The 19,288-nt window shown below is 35.3% G+C and overlaps 1 long non-coding RNA gene across 2 annotated transcripts in view; it reads right to left on the bottom strand.

Annotated features, from left to right (window-relative positions):
• LOC143693850 (uncharacterized) overlaps positions 1–19,288 on the bottom strand; it is a 254,812-nt gene that overhangs the window by 20,206 nt on the left and 215,318 nt on the right. The window contains exon 4 of one of the 2 annotated variants that reach the window (XR_013181833.1): positions 17,644–17,784. The exons of the other annotated variant lie outside the window; for it this stretch is intronic. This is a non-coding gene — a long non-coding RNA (uncharacterized LOC143693850). The remainder of the gene's footprint in view (positions 1–17,643; positions 17,785–19,288) is intronic. 2 annotated transcript variants of the gene reach the window in all.

Here is a 19,288-nt window from a genome sequence, read left to right as displayed (position 1 = left end):
CAAATCAAAGTATCTCAGTGTCTTCTAAATATTTTCAAAATGGAAATATTCATAATATCCCTTGCTAGGAAAAATAAATTTATAGTCAATTTTATGGAAATATTTATAATTTCACATCTCAGAAATTTACTTGGGTAAATAGTGGGGTGTATAATCTCAAGAAACAGAGTTCACTAATACTGCATGTATCTTGCTTCTCAGAAGAACAGATTTCATTATACAAAAATTCTTTTTAGCTTTAACAGTTCAAATTGGCTTGGATGTGAAAGCAACGCTTGACATTATATCCTGCCAACAGTGCTGCCACTGATAATGCTGGCTATGCAAGAGGGGCTCTTCAATCAAAATACATACAGACTGATATCAAGACAGCTAAGAGTTGTAAATTCAAGGTGCACTTGAAATTCCAGTACTAATATTGGAATAGAAAACAAAAATATAAATACTATTTATAATATTCAAAATATATATGCTAATAAGAATGAGTTGCCAATAATAGCTGTACTAAGAAGTTTTACATTTTTTCCTTATCTATCATGCTGAGTTAACTTCAAATCTCCTCACTTTTTCCTTCAGGTACAAAGAGAATTTCTTTAACCTTGCCCTTTTAACAAAAATTTTAGTTCCTGACATCAAAAAATTTGGAGAAGGAAGGTGTTACTGACCAATAAATCCCTACAATGAAAGAACGCTCAGAGAACAGTAAGGGAGATGAGCCTATTAAGCTCTGGGAGTAATGCAGGCTGTGACTGCCCACAGCTGTTGTAGAAGCTGATTGTATTTCAGGCACAGGGCTCTGGAATGGATCAAGTAGTGTAAAGGTTTACCACTGAGCTCATTAAAACAGTGCAAGTGGGCCCCTAATTATCTAGCCAAGCATGGGGGTGGGGAGGGGGAGAAGCGAATATGGGCCTCAGCCTGACATAGTTTATGGAAACTAGAGAAATTCAAAAGTATTTTGAAGGGAGTAATCAGCTTCAGCTGGAATACACAACTCATGCAGTCCATTCTGGGGGCTGGGGATGCTCAGCACGGTGGTGGTGAGCACATAGATACTGATTTTGAGAATGACAATGGCATTGAAACATTTGTTGCAATTAATATGTATTCTGTTAGACATAACTTACATTCTTATTCTGCTATGCAATATATTTTGCATTACTCTACTAATTAATAAATCTCATGCAACATCAAGTATTTTTCATAAGTAAATTTGTTATTGAACTACACACTGCACGTGGATTATCTAAACCTCTTTGGGGTCATATAACAAGAGTCACACAGAGTTGGGGATTCTGGTAGAAGAGTAAGAGAATATGCTCATATGAACATAATAATAATAAAAAAAATCTAAAATTTTGCTGGAAATGTCATAAAAGCATCAACATCTTAGTCTAACAACCTCAAACAGATTCTGTTTTCTTGTTTGTTTCTGTTATCATCTTATTGCAAAGGTTCCATACCTTCCCAGTGCTTTCTCACGGGCAGCTCCCTGCAGCACTGACTCCTCCTCCACATCACAACCAACAAACTCCAACTCTCTCCTCACCCAGCTAACCCACTCTTTTGTGGCGCTCCTCTTCCTATTGGACACAGCTGTGGCCTATTAAGGGCAGGCCTGTTCCTAATCTTTGGTAATTAGTACAGCTGCAACTCCTCAGGTATGAGACTACCTTCTGCATTATCTTTATTTTCTTACATTCTATCCCTCCACATGTTTCAACAACAGCAGCATGTGACAAAATAGCAAGGAAATTAATAAAAACAAATTTTATGCAGTATTTAATTTTAATTTATCTCTTTAATATTCCAGAGGATTATTTTTGTACTTTAAACATGATTATTAAAATTATTTTCAAAGCTCTGTGAATGAAAATGGTTTTTAATATATATAAAACTAAAACTTACATATATGACTATTTGTACTTTTAACATAGCTAATGGTTGAGAAAACCAAAATATTCTTTATAATGGAATATACAGAAACTAATATTAGCAATCACATTCTTAGCTATTCAAATGGATGCAATTTTTGTTGAGCTAGTGGCAGTTACAAAAGCATAGTGGTGAATTTTAGAAACTTCATATTTTTTTATAGGAAATACAGTTGCTTTTATACTTCCTGATTGCCATAGTAAACTGGTAGTGCCATGTGTACCCTGTGTTTTTGAAGTTATATATTTAGTTATGAGACATGTAGGAGACAGGTACACTTCTTTCCCCCCACCCAGTACAACATCTAATATCTCAGTTAATGGGTTTTTGTCTGGCTGTTGTTTTCTTTTAAGTTGTCAAAGCTTTTTCAGAAGCATTTGGAATACAGTTGTGTTGTCAGTCTCTGTCAAATTTCTGGAAGCTACTGAATTCTCCTATTTTATCTGTGTTTTCTAAAGATTAACCATGAATGGCAAGATTTGCATGAGAATACAAACAGCAGATCAATCCAGATCAGTGTTCTTGATATTTACAACTAATGCATATGGCATTTACCATTTTCTTCCACTTTCTTTTACCTATAAAAATATAAAGATAACATTACTATTCTAATTACCTTCATCTAAATTATTCCAGCTTCCTATTTTTGGGAAATATCATTGACTTAAGAGATGATTTTAAACAGTTTAAACAAAAAAGAATCAAACTTGCTGATGTTCTGGTGTTGTACTCTAAAGAATAAACCACATCATACAGCATAACTGATTTCAAGCATGGTGTTAAATAACATTATTCATATTGAGTTATTCAAATTGAATTAAAGTCTGAACTATAAGTCTAGTTTGTCCATTTGGCCTTTACCAGATTTACTTTGGCCTGAAAACAGAGTATGACACATTGAATTACTTGGGAGCTCTCTGTGTCCCTTGTTTCCTTGGAGCATTTTTGTGCTGCCATGATTCAGTCTTTTCCTCCTGTCGACAAGACAGTGCAATTGTGCACTGAAGTTCATGGATCACTGGCACAAAAGCACCAGTGGTCATGTGTCAGCAAAAGGGATTTACTCAATCAGGAGGATACTTTTGTGGTGGAAGAGGGAATCTGCAGCCCAGAGAGCACTTTCTGTGACCACTGGGTGATTTACTTCCTCTCATGCTGGAGAGGAAGTAAATTGTCTAAAGAAAATATGAATTAACAACTCTTCTGTTTCCCAAAGGAATAAATGAAGCAATCTTATTTTTAATCCTTCCTTGATTAATTAGCTTCTTGATCTTTGTATTGCCACTACTCCTCAAGCAGCTTTTCTTTTCTCTCATTCTTCTGCTCACTTATCATTCCATATATTTTCCCTTATACTTCACATACCTTCACTTCTTTTACATACCAAACACATCCACCAAGTTTGAAGTACCAAACAAAAAGCTAAATTTCTTACAGAAGAATCAGTGTATTATTTTTATATTATACTCAATTATTTTCATCTGAAGTTATGATATATTCTATTCTCTTTTGAAGTAAAAAAGGATAAAAAAGGCAAAAAAATTTAAAATTGAACCGGCAGATTGCATCTCATAACAATCCATTATAAAATGATTCTTGTCCACAGTCAAGCTAAGATTTTGATATCTGTGAGCCTAAATTAGGAATCTAAATTGTTGGTTATATTATGTACTTTAGAAATTGCTGAGTATTTTAAAAATTAATGAGATTAATTTAGTTTTGGATTTTACTCCAGTTCAGTCTTTCTGGATTCAATAGCAACAGTCAAAAGAACAAATAAGACTTTATAAAATTCTGTTATTAGTGTCTGATTCAGCTTACTCCATATTGCTGTCTTCAGAGACAACCAGTCTGACTTTCTTTGGGTCACAAAATGAGTATTATTGTTTCACAAAAATCCATCCACAGTCACTTGCACGTCTTTGTGACACCCACTGGTTGTCCCACTTTTGTCAAATTGAACTTTTCCAATTTGACTCTAGTAATAGCAACACTATCTTGATTACATGCAATAAAACTCTGACCATAACTTGTTGAAGGTTTTTAGTTAGGCATGTATTTAGCTACATGAAAATAGTGATATTTTCACCACTACCTGAATAAGCTGCAATTAAAGGCAGCTATATATTCAGATAAAATCAATAGAAAATTCTCCTTGAATATTTTTGAATACTTGCTGTGAATACAGTTCTATATAAAGAAATAAACCATGAATACTGGAATCTAGCCTGCAGTAAGAAATGGAAGCAGGCACTTGCTACTCTGCATTCAGGTACTTGACACTAATCCTGAAACATTTCACTTCTACTGAAAAGCAAATTTTACCAATACCATTCCTTTCCCTCTCACCTTAAGTGTATAATTTTATGTCAGAAATATTAACTCTGATTTTCTTTCTCTTTGAGCTAATTTTAACATGTAGCCCTATATTGCCAATGATGGGTTGTGAGCCTTGTACTGAAGTCAAAGGTGTCACAACTGCTGTTTTTCAGATTTGCTCTGTCAGAAATTTTCTCAACTTTCCTGTAGCTTTGTTTTTGCTTGGTTTAGCTCTGTCAGCATCTTCTCTAAGAGACCAGCAGTCCGTGAGTATTTTATTTTACTTTTAATTATCTGTATGTGATACAAGTTTTAAATAGACATTAGTAACAACTAGGAACTATTCTATCCAGAATTAGATATTTATAACCTTAATATGACAACATAGAGAATTAATAGTTTAATTGAATAGCAGGTGCTTTCAGAAGTGTAGACAAAGAACACACTGTAGAAGAGTGCAGCTATGGGGTAAGGGATGGGATTTTGGTCTGGCACAAAAGACCTAAGGGCTATAATCAGCTCATCCACAGTCAATTAAAGAAGTACAGATCTGAGCAAAACTATCTAAAAGACATTAAAAAAGCACATATATCATGAATTTGAAGTAATGTGGAGCTGCAGACTAATGAAGAAAGATCAGAGTTGTAAAACTGTTATCAAATGTGTAAATGTTTTTCTTGGAGGGGAAAAAAAACTATTAACATGAGAATGGTATTTCTCCAAGAGGTGGCTGCAGACACTGACAACTTGCTACAATACACCCCTGTCCCCACCATCTTCACACAGCCATCACAGAACACAGAAGAGCACAATAAGTGGAAGAACAGCACCAGGAAAAGGGGTGGAAACAAAAGGGCTCTTACCATTTTTAATTGTATTTATACTTCAATTTCCTGTATATAGTGTGTTGGCCCAAGGTGGCAGATAAGACCCCACCCAGCTGGAGGAGGGAAACAATTGGAAATGCAAAAACAGGGGGAAACAACCCAAATCTCTGGGTTGAGATAAAGGCAGTCTAATAAATTATGGGGAAAAAAAACCCAAATAAAACAACCCACCCCAAACAAGCAAAAAAAAAGAAACTCTCAAACTCAAGTGGTGCAAAAGCAGTCATTGCCACCTGCAGAACAATGGCCAGCCAGTCCTTGGGCAGTGGTTACTTTGGAGATAACCCAGCCCCAGTTTTGTTGCTCACCATGACATCACAAAGTATGAAATGTCCCTTTGGCCAGCTGGCTTGAGGTGCTCTGGCTGTATCTCTCTGTAATCATGAAATCACAGAGAGGTGTTTGGAAGGGACCTTAGAGATCACCTAGTTCCAACCCTGCTGCCATGGACCGGGACACTGTTTACTACAATTTGCAGTTTCTTGTTCTCCCCTAGCAAATTTGCTGACAGAGGCAGGGAAAGAAACAGATACTGTCTTTACATTGTGCAAGCACTATTCAAGAATAAGTACAACTGGTGTGCTATCAACAATTTTGCTCACCAACCTAAAATACTAAATTGCCAATCTAAATATGAAGAATGCTAAATATAAAGACTGCTATGAAGAAAATTAACTTTCTCCCAGCCAAATTCATTACAATCTCTATGCCTTTTTCCATGTAATTTACATCATTCTCAGTCCTTAAATTATTCAATATATTTTTATCAGCCACAGCAAACCCCTTTTCTGTCCTTTGACACATACACAGATAGTATTCTGTTAGTCTAATGTCTATCTCCATTCAAATGTCCATTCAGTTCATTTAGTTCTTGACTTAAGCTTTTTCTGTTGTGATGGTCATTCAGGACAGATTAATGAACTAAATTCCATTATATCTGAGCCATATGTTGCAGCACTCTAGGTTTCCTCCATAGAAAGTATGTGAGCAGTTCATTTAAGTAGTCACCCTACACACAGATTTGGAGCAGAAAATCAAAAGAAATAGTGTCATTGCTAAGGCTTAATAGGGAAACCAAAGAATTATCATCCATGATATTACCATTTTTACAATGTAGAAATGATGAAACGTCGTATACTGGATACTAATATTGCATTATAGTAGTGATGCATCTCTTATCTAAGAAAGTGCATTGACTATAGAGAACATGTGCATCGCACTATTTTAAAATGAATCACAGCTTTTATCTCTTTACATTTATTAGCAGTTTCAGGAGTGTGCCCCCTATGTTTTTTTGCATGATTTTATGAATATTGCTAGGAGCAATGAGCATGTTTTACACTTTTCTGATTCTTTCTTCTCAGCCTCCTTCAGTGAAGAAATTTATTCTTAAGACATCCTGGGGGAAAGAAGTAGGGGGTAGAGCAGCACATTCCTTATATCAGAATTTCTGTCAGTGTCCTTTTAAAGATATATTTATTAACTATAAATGCAGTTAAACCTTGTCACAGAACTTTCCTTGTTTATTATTATATTTTTAATAGTTATTAACTAGTATAACAGCTACAATAAAGTACCTATTTAAAGTACACATCATAGCACAGGCTGCTTTCTTAAATATTCATCATCTACCTCCTGCAAAAAAGCTGTCTTATATTTTAAAGTAAACATTCATCTCTTATTTGTCCACCTCCTACTTAGGCTAAAAATTTCACAAACTTGTTTTTCTCAGGTTCTGTGGGTGGGGCCGTAGATTTTTGTTTGGCTGGTTGTTGCTTGTTTTTTTGGTTTTTTGGGTTTTTTTTGTTTGTTTCTTGTTTTGTTGGCTTTTTTTTGTTTTGTTGTTGTTCTTGGAAATAATTTTATTTTGAAACCTGTTTTCTTTTGCCAGCTCTAGATGACAACTTGTAATTCATATCCTACCAACCTTTGACTCTGGAGAGACAAAACCCTACATCCTCTGATATGTGGAAAGGCTGAAAGTCACAGTACTAGCAGGATGTTTTCTTTCTATAGAATTGGAATCTCATAAGTTGTGATTTTGGATTGCCATTCTAATCACTGAGTATGTCACACCCATGACAAAATTATCAGAATTATCTCTGTAGTGTTCAGATTTCTCTTTTTCATTAAGAAAACTTTGGGGAAGCATAGAAAGAACTGTGGAGAATTAAATCAGGCTTGCTGCTGGGAAGATAGGATTGACATCTGCACTCTCCTTCAGTCAGTATATAATAAAAATCCAAATGATTTATCAAGAATGTGGGTTATCTAAGGACTTGTTTCCATGTACCAGTACTTAAAATAAACTGTGCCTTATATACATGAAACCAATATAATGATGGACCGCGTGTTTCCTAATCAGTTTGTGCTACCTAAGTGACTAAGTAGCAACCACAGATTTGCAATAGGCCTGAGATAAAATATGCTTTGATAGAATTTACTGCTTAAGCACATACGGAGTCAGTAAAAAGATTTGTAAACATAGGGTTAGACAAAGTAAAGAGAAAGGAGATATTATTATAAATTATAGGACTAATTGTCAGGCTTTCTCTTTATTGATTTAAGCATTTGATTGACTAATGTAAAAAATTAATAAAAGAAATACTACTCAATCTTATGTTTGTAATTGGATACTGACAAACTAAAGAGGTTATATAGCAGAGAACTTATATTCCACTTTCTCAATGTACGGGTAGAACCAGAGAGGAAGGCATTGTCTTTTTTAATGGAGCTCATTTAGCAACTGAAAGAAAAGAATAAGGACACTAAGATATCATTTCTGCATTTTTGCACTTGCTTTGTTACTGCACTCATTACTGAGTACTCCTCTGTGTTTTTTACACTGATGTAGAGTTACTGATATCAATGAAACTATCCTGTCATCCTGGATTTTTTACCTCAGAGTGTCAGAGAACTTAAATTTTTTCATGTTATTTATTCTTTTACATTTGAGAGCATAATATTTAATTGAAGCATTATTTAATATTAAAAAGTTCAGTGATGCCTGACTCTTACTGGGAAAAAATATTTGCACTTAATTAGAGAGCATTTATTGGATTGCATTTTGTCCTTTTATCACAGGTTTAAATAAAAAGAGAACATGCAAGAACAAACCAGAAGGAATGCTTTTCATCACATTCTGAAGGTTATACTGCCTGATGAGCAATTGCTTAATATTTCTTTTCGGCATGATTACCTACCTTCCTCTTCTAAAAGTCCCAGAAGTATTTAGAAAATGCCTGAGGTATCACAATAATGTGCAGACACAGCCTGTCAGACACACATGAATTAAACCTGACCAGAAGACTCCCGTATAAATTGAATTTCCCTGAGTTTGCTAGTCCTTCAAAATGAAAATTTCTCATGGTGCTGAACCAGTATCTGTCATCAGTCAGTACTGTAAGTGCAGCTCAAAAGAAGGATCCCAGTGAGTTCACTACTTTCCCAGCACATTTTCAGTTCATAGCAGTTGATACAATAAGAAATGATACTCAGCTAGAAAACTTGAGTGACAAGAAACCGAATGTTCTCTTCTCATTAATACATGAATTTGACTGTATTTCTTTCAGTTCCAAGTTCCTTTCTAAGAGGATGGGTTTTTGTTTGCTTTTTTTCCTGACTTCCCCTTTACATAAGTCTAAGATCTAGCATATATCTGAAGACTTTTTTCTTCCTTTTATCCAGTTTGCTCAAAAAAAGGCTAGAATGACTAAAGTTTGTGTGACTCACTCTTGTGAACTGCATGATGTCCTCAGTGAACATTGAATTCAATGTGCCCTGTTACAGCAATAAAATCTTCTTTGTGTAATGAGCAGTACATGTGGCACTTCACCAGCAGCTGAGAAAAAGACCAAATTGTCATTTAGAAGGATAGACTTCCTTCAGGCCTTTAGCTTACCATGGAATGCACAACACATGGTAGAGCTTGGTTTCCCTGCCCTTTCCTGACCAGCTAGCATTAAACATTTTTTTCCTGCACTAATGCAAATGGAAATCCCAGTCTGAGACTGGCTGAGAATTTTGGTTTAGAATTACAGAAAAAAACCCCTCAACAGTCCAACATTCTTTAATACTTATCTTGCAGCACTACAACTTCTGTAGCTTTTGTGCATTTTTTTCTCTATTTTGGTTTTTAATTTAGAATTTATCAGACTACACACTTGATCTGTAATCTAATATGTAACTCTGATCTGTCAAGTGTATACAAGTCTTTTGTAATTCATAAATTGCCCAGTTATTATGTTTTGAAAGAATTTTAAGGTGCATAGAATAATCATTATTTTTACTCCTAAATTAAAAAATATTTCAAAAGAAACTGTTTACTAATGCTTAAATGAATGCTTAGTAGTAAAGTACTTAATATAATGAACATAGACACAGTTTTTAGTCTCCATAGCATGAACTTATTAAGACATTTGTTAATTGTCTGGAGAGGGGATGAGAAGAACCTTTTTACTTCAAAAATATCAGCACTAACATTAAGTAAAAGGATAATAAAAATAAATTAAAAACCAGTCCAGACTCAAATACATGAATAAATAAATGATTAAAGGATTGAAAACTTCCTCATGTTCATTGCCCAAAGAGATTTCTGTCTTCTGATTTTCCATGATATTCTTGTCATTACAGTAGGTTAGCTCTTTAACCTTGACCTCCCATGCTCACTCACTTCAATTTCTACTACACAGCTGGGATTGGTAGAGTACTCACATTAGATTTGTGTATAAGCTGCAAAAATATTTCAGAGGGGAATTTTCTTGCAAGATCAGCATTCCTATTCCATCCTGTACAGCTCCATTCAGAAGAAGAGTAAAGCAGAGATGTCAGGATATACTGCATCCTTCAGTTTTCATCAACTGATCTGTTAGTCTTCTTTTTTAGTTGAACTTTTAATTAGTTGATCAATTCAGATTCAAGATAAAGTATCTTAATGAATATAGGAATGTTGGAAATTAGTGCTTTGAAACAAATGGAAATAAGCAAAACATGACCCTCTCAAAATAGGAAAAAATCAATTAAAACTGTACAAAGTTTATAGATCTTGTACATATTTCCACTGTTATACTGATAAACATGGAAGGGATCAGAAATTGTATTATCTCCTCTCAGTTTGCCCTTCAATTACTCTAAAAAAGCCCAGAAAAGAAACAGATAAAGAGAAACTGTAAAGAGATGTATAATTCAGTTGGAAGTCTCAGGTTTCATATTTAAATTGCCAGTTGAAATATATTTAACTGCTGACAATCAAGAAATAACTCAAGTGTAACAAAGGCTTACTTCATAATACATTTCCATCCCTGTAAACATATGTATAAAAAGTTGTTTGTTTCCTAGACATCCTATTATTGTCATCTGTATGTGATGTGATTGTACAGGTTATGTCAGAAGTAAAGCTTAGTGTTACCATTTGACTCTCAAAAATGGAAAAAAAATCATGACCCTAAGGAACTTTCTGAAAATATGTTCTAAAATACATTAAAAATAAACCTTGCACACTGGATCATAAATGTGTACGTTAAGTGGTTTTTACAGCAAATTGTGATTTTTAAAAATAAGTTATTCTATTCCACAGAATATCTGGAAATATATGAAGATACTCTCAGTCAATCATCCAGAGAGTAGGAAGATGGAAAAAAATTAGACAAGATATGAATATAAGGTTCGATTCAAAGCCCAAGGAGGAAAAAAGGTTTCTTCTCAATTTCTTCATTGGGCCTGTGTGCTGAGTGACACACTATTACCTGTGACTAAGGAACAAAAATATGTGTCAAACAAGTAGCTTTGCTACAGTATAGATGTTGTTCTGAGATAAGTAAGGCACTATATTTTATTTACATATAATGAAAGGGTCTTGCTTATTAATAGTCAGAAATTCTATTTATTGCGCTTTTTTTCCCTGTTATCTTTCACAGTTGAAAAATTCTGAACTACAGCTGAATAACTGTGAAAATATACAAAATGCTATGTATTTGCTGTTTATTAAATTTAAAAAATAGTTAAATACACTTTCAGTACTTTTTGCTAGAACTGTAGAAATATAATATTTTAGAGAAATCTTAATAATATGTTTTTTTCCCCAATAGCTAAATGTGGTATTCTATGCCCAAATAAAAGTAATACAGTATAAGTAATCCAAACTATTTAATTTAAAGTTGGAATATCCACAATTAGAACTTCAATTACTATGTGCTTTTTCTAGATACAGTAGAATTCAGAATAGGGCAAGTTTGATAGATACTCAGATTCTAAAATTTTGCCAGGCATTATAGACAATATATCTGATAACAAAATTCATTCTTTTACTTCTATAGAGTATGTGTAATACTGATTTTTTTTTTATCTGACAAGAGTGAGTGGCAAAACGCAATATAAAGTGCTCATCTGAAGTATCTAATTTCCAAAATACCATTAATTGTGAAAAAATATTTTATAGTTCATAAAATATTCAGACTATCATAACAAATAAATTCATACTAGAGAGATATTTATTATCCTATTCTTGAATTTCTCTAAATTTATTTTAATATGTGGTAATTGGCACAATAACCACATTGGTACACTTCTACTGAAATCAGCAAATGTTGTGATATCTTAAACATCTTACATTTTTACTACAACACAACCTCCCACCTCTGATCTATAGGATGATTCCTTTTTGGTTTGGGTTACATAAACTTCTGTGAAAAGATGTTAGACCTGCACCTCTGCTCCCTCAGCCTCAAATTCATGTCTTAGCACATGGGTAGGAAATATATCTTCAGCAGTTTTTACATCTCATTAAACAATGATAATTGCTTTAATTTGATTATGTGGCAAAATGCATTTGTCATGAGGTATAATCATCTAATCAGACCTTTCAAACTCAAGATGTTTGATCATGCAAGAGATTTTTACCCTATAATAATAGAAAAACTAGAAAACACCTAGAAAAATAAATATAAGGACTGGAAAATGAAAGGACTGGAAAATGAAAGAAAGTCACAACAAGAGTGATCTGTCTTCAGCTTGACTACTTGATCATTGTTTTAGAGAAGCAGCTATGTTCTATGAGGACCTAACTTTGTTATAAATAAACAAAAATATTACAAAGCCTCAGAAATTTTAAGTGAATTAAATAAATTTTATTGATTTAAAGACTCCTAAAAAACCATATTGTCAGATTAGAAAAGACATAGAAAGAACAAAATACAATATAATCTTTGCAATGAACTATGTGTTGAGAAGAACATAGTTTCTTTACAGATGTGCTGCATTGTGTCCTGGTTCTTTGCTAATGTGTTGCTATAGGACACGAAATAAAATGACATGCACCTCGGAACCTCCAAGGTAAAAAGAAGGGAAGTCTAATTTTTGACTCCAACATTTACAGATTTTCAAAAGTGACAGTGGGTTGGAGGATGAAAGTGCTACCTTTCCAATGACACTGGACAAGACAACAGCCCAACAAATTTCTCCTCCTTCAGAGAAAAATGTAAAACAATAATTATTTACATAAAACTGTGTGAGAAAGTTCCTTACAAGAATGTAAACATCAGAAGGCTTAGAAGAACTTAGAAGAACAGGGTGACACTAATGAGGAATTACCATGTTTCATTACGTTTACCTTTCATTAGGTTAACCTTCTGCAAGATCACTTTTATCCGGGCAGGGCTTTGTGGACACCCATGTGTCCTGGCCAAGCTGCCACCATGGCTCTGGCCAGGGCCCAGGCCCAGGAGCCCCTGACGCAGTGACACCGCAGCAGGGCTGGTCCCCACGCCCCCACTGCCCTGACCTGCCCACAAGGACCCCACCCAGGAGCAGCCTAGCCTCAGCCCAGCCCATGCCCATCCCATCCCCAGGGAGGTGCCCAGGGCATGGCGTGGGGCTGCCCTCCAGACCTGCTGGCTGTAGAGGTTGGCCAGAGCCTGGCCCCATCCCGCTGCTTTGCTGGGGTGTCCCTACAGCTGCCATGCTGCAGGGAGGCGCCCACAGGCACACTCGTCCAGGAGAGAGTTGTCAACACTTCCAGCCACGTTCATCCCTTTGAAAGGGTGATGAAGGATACACGTACAGCTGTGCACTAACAGTTTTCATGCGCTTTACACCACATCCTTTGCTGTAGTATGGTCTTTTTTCCTTGGGTTCCCCATGTGAAATAACTATGCAAAGCATTTTTTCTCTTAAAAACTACAGTACTTTTCTCAATCATACTGAATGTGACAGCCCATATCTAGAAAACAAGACCTACAGTTAACTCAGAAGACAGCCACCATTTATCTCTACTCACCTAAATACTTTCTGTGTTCATATCGATAGGCTGCAGAATTTACAGCAGTCTGACCCTGAAAAAAAAAATAAAACCAAACAAAAATGTATATACCCTGTTTCCTACTTATGTTTGTTTTGATCCAGGCGCGTAAGTTTGGAATGAAATGACTTAGTAATTAAAGCAATCTTTCAAAAGCCCAAGGGCAGTAATAACAATTGATTAACATTCAGAGAATGATAAACCGTGTTGTAATGTGTAGTACTATATTTTAAAGTTAGATACCAACAGCAGATTGGTTTAGATAAATTAGGATACAATGTTCTACTGACAGCGTTGTTCCTATATTGTAGTACATTAAAAAAGCCTAGAAGCTCTACCAGATCTGTGACTACAATGAGAAATATCAAATGTAAACCAAGTTAATTTTTTAAATTGCTTGTAGTATCAGGAAACAGAATCGAATTCTTCCATCTTTGTTACATGGATAAGCTTTATACTAATTTTCTTTATACTAATTTTGCTGTGTGAGGTAAGACAGATTTATCTTTATCAGTCACTTTTAATCTAATATTTCTTGTTTTATTTTATCCTTGAAATTCAGAGTAATTTCTTTTATTAATTTTACAATTTTTCACAGGTAATATTGGCAGAAAAAAACAAAAAACAATGAATAAACTGTTTCAGACCACTTCTAAAATCAACATTGACATTCAAATATGTACAGAAGAATGTAAAACTAGATTGGTTTCAGCTGATTTTCATTAATCGACATTTTGGTTGTTATATTAATGTTTGGTTACATCTTGAGTGCTGAAACTTGGCAACTGATTTACAACAAATTATCACACAAAAATTTCTTCACATAATTGGGTTTGATCCTCTGAATATTAAGAGATAACTTCCTCCAGCAGAACATTTCAGGATCATTAATATTTCTATTATTCCAGCAGCCACTACCTTAATGTTTGTCTTTGGGCCACCTACACTATGAATTCGACTATATATATAATTGCATACTAGAGAATAGTTAGATGTATTTTGAGAAACACACATGTAAAAAAAAAAAATTAAATATAATAACACAAATGTAAGACTGAGACCTTTAAAGTGCATTCTCAGCAATTCTTAAACCTGGAAATGCCCAAATGTTGCAAGTTCCTCATGCTTTAATCTAAAAGTACTCTAGCTAAGTGAAATTCTTGTTGCATGTGTTGTAAGCTCTAGTCTTAGCAAGGCTAAAAGTTAAGTTCCATGCTTATTAGCTATTTTCACTCTTAAGTACTGATGGCCACAAATAAGAACATGCATGTCTGATGTTCCTGAGAGTCTGAACTGAGAGATCAAAACAAAACAGAGCAGCACCTATTGTTTCTTTCAAACTATATACATAAAGATAAAATTGGTGCCACAGCTCTGCCTCAAACATTTTCTCATAAATATTCCTTTATCCCTGTGTGTGATACAAAAGAGTTACTCAGACTTGAAGCATCCAAAAAAAATTGAAAGAAAAGATTTTACTAACACTAAGGAATAACAATTATTTCTGATTTTATTTTATTTAACTCTTCTGCAATATACCTCAAAATATATGTTTTGATTCAGTTTTTGTTTCATTCATTATATCTCTTAAAGATAGCTGCCTTAATGCTCTGAATATGGTCTGGGAGGTTTTTTTTGGTTTATTCTTCCTTTCAGTGTATAATCTTGGGCTTTGATTGCATGTCTTCAAAATCTCGAGCTTTTTGGAGAGCTATTAATTTCATTATGGATTTCCTATGGTATTCTTCCAATACCTTAGTGTTTTGCAACCATCACTTGATTTATCTTTATGACACTACTGTGAAATAAGCTCTTACCTCCCAGCAAGAGGAAGTTGTAAGTACTCAATGATTCTACAAATCAAGTCACAAATTCTACAAAACCAGTTCAGTTTTTAAAAAGAGAAGGATCCACATTTAATGGCAAGCTATGAAATTATTGCCATATATGATATGCTAAGCATTGCAGAAGAATTGTGTCATAAGTGCTAATAAATTATCCTGTTCAGTGGATTATTTTACATCCATGAGATGATTTCACGGCCTTATTTACCCTATATTAACATTTTCTCCTGGGATTTGCTACAAATTTGGTTTTGTCCATGTAGAAAGAATCTTTTGGTCATGTGATTTAAAAACTGTATCATGATGTTAATTTAATGATGAAATTAAAAATAGACAAGCATCAAAAATGCTGTTATTTCCAAGAATTTAATTGTATGTTTTTTAAACTTTTCTTTTCATTTGACCATAAATTTTATAACTTTTGTGGTCATGTCCAAATGCTTTTAAATAACTATAAAATAATATTGAAAATAAAAAACAAGATTTCTCTCACAACAGAAGTAACCAATACAGAACATAGGGTAAAAGGAATTTTTATTTATCTTATTTATTTTTATTTATTAATGAAGTTTGTCATAACACAAAAAATAAGTTTAATTATCAATTAGAATGTATCAAAAATATGCAGACAATGATAATGTAAGTATTATCATTTTAAGTAGTCATTAGTATTGTAAGCATTTTTGATCAATTCCCACGGCTGATTAAAAAGCATCACTTTTTGCAAGCTAGTAATTGTTGACATAAGCCTCATCAATTTAGGCTGGTAATAAATACTTCATCTATTTACACCACCCCTCAGTTTATACTTGTTTATTATTATTCAAAGTGAAAAATAGTCATCTCTGGTCCCCAAAGGTGTGCTTCAAAGGACTGAACTAGCAGAGGTGGGGGGAAAAGCTAGATGGAAACCAAAGACACAGCAGACACAACAGCACTGAGTGGTAGGTGCTGTTTCCAGAACCACAGTACTCTTCTAATAATACTGCTGCAAAATTATATTGGCATTACAAGTATTTAAAATCATGGTGACAATATTGTAAGAGTCAATTTTTTTCTAGTGTGTGAGGCACTATGGCACACATGGAAAAAATGAATGGCTGAGGTTGGAAAATACTTTCAAGATCATCTAGTTTCAATGCACTGCCATGGGCAGGGAACCTCCCACTGGGACAGGTTCCTCAAAGACTATCCCGTCTGGCCTTGAATACTTCCAGGCATTCGTAATTTCATGGGCAGCCTGTTCCAGTGCATCCCCATCCTCAGAATAAAGAACTTTTTCCTCATGTTTAAACTAAACCCCTTGTCCTATCACAACATGCCCTTTTGAAAAGCTCCTCTCAAGCTTTCTTGTAGTCCTCCCTTATGTACTGAAAAGTTGCTATTATATCTCTGTCTCAAGTTTTCTCTTCTGCAGGCTGAACAACCCCAAGTCTCGCAGCCTGACTTCACAGGGAGGTGCTCTGATCATATTTCTGGTCCTCCTCTGGACTGACTTCACATCCATCTTAGGTGTCCCAGAGCTGGACTCAGTACTCCAAGTCGAGAAGAGAGGAGAGAAGAGGGAGAGGAGGAAGCCCTCTGTTGATTTTCTGGCCATGCTTCTTTTGATGCAGCTGCAGAGACAGTGGCTTTCTGGGCTGCAAGAATGCATTACTGAGTCATATCAAGGTTCTCATCCAAAACCCCCAAGTCATTCTCCAGAGGGCAGATTTCAATCCATTCTGTGCTTAGGAGTGCCCTGGCCTAGGCACATGTCTTTACCCTTGTCCTTGTTAGAATTGATGAGATTTACACAGGCCCACCTGTCAAGGGCCTTCTGCATAGCACCCCTTCCGTCCAGTGTGTGGAGCTGACCACACAACTTGGTGTTACCAGCCAACTTGCTAATGATGCACTCAATCCCATCATCCAGGGAACTGACAAAGATGTTAGAGAGCTGCAGACCCAATACTGATCCCTGAGGAATGCCACTTGTCACAGCTCTTCCTCTCCAAATTAGGGACAAGGATATCATGCAGAGCAATGTCAAATGCTTCACAAAAGTCCAGGTAGATAATATCAGTTGCTCTTCCCTTATGTACCAGTGCTGTACCCTGTTGTAGGCCATGATTTAATGAGGCATGATTTACCCATAGTGAATCCTTGCTGGCTGTCACCAGTCCTTATTTTTCATGTACATTACCATAGTTTCCAGGAGGATCTGGCCATGATCTTTTCAGATACAGAGGTGAGACTGATTGGCCCAAAGTTCCCAGGGTCCACTTTTTTCCCTTTTTAAAACTGGGGGTTATTTTTATTTTTCCCCTTTCCAGTCAGTGAAAAATTCACTGGACTGCCACAACTACTTAGATATGATGAATACCTTAGCCAACACTAGGGTAGGTGGTGTGGATTCTCCAGCTAGAGCTGCAGCCTTTGCTCTCAGATGAGTGCCTGCCGTTCTATCTTGAGGACCATGTCAGACTCGTGCCCTTGGCCTGTGGAGATGGTCACAGGTGCCTGGCTGTAGGGGGATAGAATATAAGTAAATAAAGGTAGCATAGAAAGTAATCTTACTCCCTAAAGAGTTGCAGCTGGGTTAATTATTAAAGATTAGGAGCAGGCCTGACTTTAACAGGCCACAGCTGTAGCCAATAAGAAGAGTGTTATAAAAGAGTGGATTGGCTCATTGAGGAGGACTAGAGTCAGTTTGCTGCTGTGAGAAGAAGGAAGAGTCAGTGCTTAAAGGAGATGCCTATGAGAAACATCAAGAAGGTATGAAAATCTCACACTAAGGAGACAACAATGTGAAACCTTTGCAATATAATGACAACATCTGGCTGCTGAATTATGTGTGTTTCATGTATCATGTATGCCAAGGTCTTCTGTTTATAAGATGTAACAAATACTGTTTCAGGTGGCACAAATCAACAAACCGATGGCCTGTTGTTGTTAAAAGTAAGGGTAAGGCATATGAGAATGTCTTGCCCTTTCATATATGCAGAAGAATGAGCTATAAATTTACAAGTCACTATTTATTTATCACTGTTATTCATGGTTTACCTGTACCAAAAACTCTGTCAGGTCCATGCCAAGTCAGTGTTCACTGGGATATTTCAGAAGTATCTGACCTAACATTGAAACTCTGAAGTCGGTGAAGCTTTCACTACCAACAGAAGCAGATCTAGGGCAATGGTGAGTGCTTTAGAAGTTCCTGCATGAGAAGATGTCAAGGGAACCAGCCTGAAGGGTTTACAACCTACTGTTACAAATGATGAAACACCTGGGGCTGAACAGTAGCATGAGTTTGATGATGGTCAAGAAAGAGCAATAGAAACAAGGAAGACATAATTTAGTACCTCAGCAAGTGTTTTCCTGAACTGTAAATTATTATTATTTTTAATTCTGCTTAGAAATTAAAGATGTAGATTGAATAGTGAAACAGTGTCTTTGTTAACACATCTCTTAAAAGGGTAAGGGCACCTTGTATTGGCACGTTAACTCAAAAAAAGGCTTAGAATGGTTAGAAACACACATCCTTAAGGAACTGGCACACTCTCTGGAAAGATAAGACACAACTTTACAAAACAGAACATTTAGATTTGAATAGAAAGTGTAAAATAAATGTCTCAATTAGCAACTCTGGTGAATACTGTCAGTATTAATTGTATATGGGTAAAAATTATGTAGTGTTTGGACTGTATTTTTATAGACCGCTGTAAAATCAGAAAACTCAATTCCTGTGGTTGAAACTCTTGTTAACAATTATATTGAAATGTCTAGGTCATTAATGAATTAAATCTTTAATGGACACTGGCAAAACAAAACCTAGCTTAGAACTTTGGCCTAAATTCAGACAACAGAATACCCTCAGGCTTCTCCATGAGATATGTCATGATTAAAGGAAAAATGTTTCAGACATTGATTGCTCTGGTTAAAATTATTGAATAGAGCAGGTTCATTACTAATGGATCACTAGAATATGCATTTACAGATGGATTTTTCTGCTGGGTTCAGCCTCTCTCTTC

The sequence above is a fragment of the Agelaius phoeniceus genome, chromosome 4, assembly GCF_051311805.1.
Source record: "Agelaius phoeniceus isolate bAgePho1 chromosome 4, bAgePho1.hap1, whole genome shotgun sequence".
NCBI lineage: Eukaryota > Metazoa > Chordata > Aves > Passeriformes > Icteridae > Agelaius > Agelaius phoeniceus.
Note: the sequence above shows the minus strand (reverse complement) of the source record. Positions and strands in the feature narration are given on the sequence as shown.